The sequence below is a fragment of the Ranitomeya variabilis genome, chromosome 3 (genome assembly GCF_051348905.1).
Source record: "Ranitomeya variabilis isolate aRanVar5 chromosome 3, aRanVar5.hap1, whole genome shotgun sequence".
NCBI classification, from domain to species: domain Eukaryota; kingdom Metazoa; phylum Chordata; class Amphibia; order Anura; family Dendrobatidae; genus Ranitomeya; species Ranitomeya variabilis.
Genome location: NC_135234.1, coordinates 431,647,664 through 431,651,236, shown reverse-complemented (window position 1 = coordinate 431,651,236; position 3,573 = coordinate 431,647,664).

Below are 3,573 nucleotides of genomic sequence, written 5' to 3'. Positions count from 1 at the left end.
GAAGCCAGAGCTGTCAATCAAAGAGGGGAGTGGAGTTACAGAGACAATCAGGTGGGAAGGGTATATGTAAGGGATTGGTCCCACCCTAAGCACCAAGACTTCATGTGAATAGTGTGCATTGTATATGTACACTATATGTTAGCATGAACAGTTATGAGATTATTATGAGTATATAATAAACCCAAAATTACCCAGAACACTCAAATAGTGAAACAGATTTTATTACTCCAGGCGAGAAGTTTCCATTATGTCACCTTTGTAGATGATGGAAGTGGGGCTAGGCAAATTTTTACCTACCACCTCTTGCTAGTCATGCTGCAACTCTCCCAAGCTGTTGGACTTCTTAAGTGTTTCAACTTAATAACAGAGCTCAATATTTACTTGGCTGTTTAAATGCACTGTATATTACATTGGCCAAACAGTACGTACTAAGCTCCCTCTAGTGGTGGCGATTCCATATAACAGCCAGACAAGGCGCGTACTCCTACAGCCACAGGGAACTGCACCAATTGTCTGTAAGCACAAGCATCCAGGCCTGGGGCACAACTTTGGGGGGAAATGGTCAACCTCCCCACCCCACCCCCTCCCCACTTTATTACATTAGTACCCACCAAAGACAAGCCTTCTCTTCACAGACAATCCCCACACACTTGGCTCAGTGAGCACGTTTTAATCGGGAGAGAGAAATAAAGGATAAAGCATGTAAAGTCAGCTGACCCCTGTACTCATGTTCATCAGGCACTCCAAGCAAGCACAATGGGAATGTTTGAGTAGCGTCTCATTTGTATACAGCATTTTAATAAGAGCCAGTAATAGTAATATAAAAAAAAGTTAAAAAAAGGATGATGATGAAAGGCGCTATGGCCTGACAACTCTAAAAGGGAGAACCAGTCGTGGCATAATGGCTTGTAACCTCTGAGGTGGCTGATAAGCTGCGGCCTTCACGCTTTCCTCTTCTGTACAAAGGGAAGTGTGAAGGCTACATGTGGTCAGCAGCTGCTGGTAGGCCGTCACCCTCATGTGCTGTAATGTCACTCAGGTAGGTACAGCCCTGACATCACTGCTCAGAAAGGCATGCTTTGTTTTTTTTCCACCCTCCCACTTATGTCCAAGTGGCATTGGCTTGATTGCACAAATTGGGAAGCTAGACCTCAAAAGATAGAGTGCCTGAGCTACAACCAAGTCTCTGCATGATAACAGAATTTGTAACCAAAAGCTCTGCTAGCAGCAAACTAAAAGGTTTTTTTGTCCTGCCAGTTCCAAAAGCATGTACCACAGGTTGAGGAAATTCGGTTTAAACGAGGAGTAGGCAATTAATTTTCCTAAGCAATCATACGAGACACAGCGACTGTTGCAGAGGGCCAAACCAATAGGGTGAAATTAATTGTGCTCAATATAAATAATATTAAATCGGATAACTTAATATTGAGCAGAAGTATGCGGACATCCCCCTATATACAACGTGAGCACCCTACACAGCCTCTCGACATAGCCTGCTATAAACAGTGGGTACAGAAAGTATTCAGACCCTTTTAAATTTTTCACTCTTTCATTGCAGCCATTTGGTAAATTCAAAAAGTTCATTTTTTTTTCTCATTAATGTACACTCTGCACCCCATCTTGACTGAAAAAACAACAAATGAAGTAATTTTGGCAAATTTAAAATAGAAAAACGGAAATATCACATGGTCATAAATATTCAGACCCTTTGCTCAGATATTTTAGTCACATGCTGTCCATTTCCTTGTGATCCTCCTTGAGATGGTTCTACTCCTTCATTGGAGGCCAGCGGTGTTTAATTAAACTGATAGGACTTGATTTGGAAAGGCACACACCTGTCTATATAAGACCTCACAGCTTACAGTGTATGTCAGACCAAATGAGAATCATGAGGTCCAAGGAACTGGTCAAGGAGGTCAGAGACAGAATTGTGGCACGGCACAGATCTGGCCAAGGTTACAACAGAATTTTTGCAGTACTCAAGGTTCCTAAGAGCACTGTGGCCTCCATAATCCCTAAATGGAAGAAGTTTAGGACCATCAGGAGTCTTCCTAGACTTGGCCGTCCAGCCAAACTGAGCAATCATGGGAGAAGAGCCTTGGTGAAAGAAATAAAGAAGAAACCCAAGATCACTGTGGCTGTGCTCCAGAGATGCAGTAGGGAGATGGTAGAAAGTTCTACAAAGTCAACTATGACTGCAGCCCTCCCAGTGAGGCCTTTATGGCAGAGTGGTCTGACGGAAGCCTCTCCTCAGTGCAAGACATATGAAAGCCCGCATAGAGTTTGCTTAAAAAAAAAAAAAAAAAAAAAAACAACACATGAAGGACTCCAAGACTATGAGAAATAAGATTCTCTGGTCTGATGAGGCAAAGATAGACCTTTTTGGTGATAATTCTAAGCGGTATGCTAAGAAAAAAAAATAAAAAAATGTGCGCCATTTTCCAATACCCGTAGGGTCTCCCTTTTTCGTGTCTCGGGTTGGGTGAGGGCTTATTTTTTGCCCGCCGAGCTGACGTTTTTAATGATACCACTTTTGTGCAGATACGTTCTTTTGATCGCCCGTTATTGCATTTTAATACAATGTCGCAGCGATAAAAAAAAAAGTAATTCTGGGGTTTTCCCTTTTTTTTTTTTTTTTTTTTTTTAAAATCGCTACGCCGTTTAGCGATCAGGTTAATCCTTTTTTATTTGAGAGATCGGGCGATTATGAACGTGGTGATACCAAATATGTGTAGGTTTGATTATATTTTTGTTTTATTTTGAATGGGGTGAAAGAGGTGTGATTTGAACTTATGAGGGTTTTTTTTTCATGTTTTTAAACTTTTTTTATTTTTTACTTTTGGCATGCTTCAATAGGCTCCATGGGAGACTAGAAGCTGCCGTAACTCGATCGCCCATGTAGTAAAATTACAGCATTGCTATGAGCGCCAACCACAGGGTGGCGCTCATAGGAATCTGGCATCAACAACTTCTGGTTGTCATGCCGACACGCCGCTGACCCCAGATCACGTGACGCGGGGTCAGCGGTGAGCGTATTTCCGGCCCAATGGCCGGAAGTGTGTTAAATGCCGCTGTCAGAGTTTGACAGTGGCATTTAACTAGTTAATCAGCGCGGGCGGTCAGCCCACCTCAAAGCGGGGCGTCAAAAAGGGGTTAATGAGAAAAATATTAAACTTTTTTGAATTTACCAAATGGCTGCAATGAAACAAAGAGTGAAAAATTTAAAGGGGTATGAACACTTTCCGTACCCACTGTGTACACCAATATCCCATACACAAACCCTCACCAATCCCCCCACCACCCAAAAAAAAAAAAAAAAAGACAAACCACTCACCTCACACTCCTTGTTCCTCCGATGAGGAGGCGCAATGAAATTAAGTCATCGAGTCTGCTGTCTCCCATGCTGGTTGGTGGAAGATTGGACCCGGTGGCCCCTCATCCACCAATGTCTGAGGATGCAGATAGTGGTGACAGCAGGCGGGAATGGGTGAGGGCATGGTGCAGCCAGGGCTGATTTAGACTATGATATTTAGCACGGTAATGGGGTTTTAGTTAGTGAAGAAGACATGCATC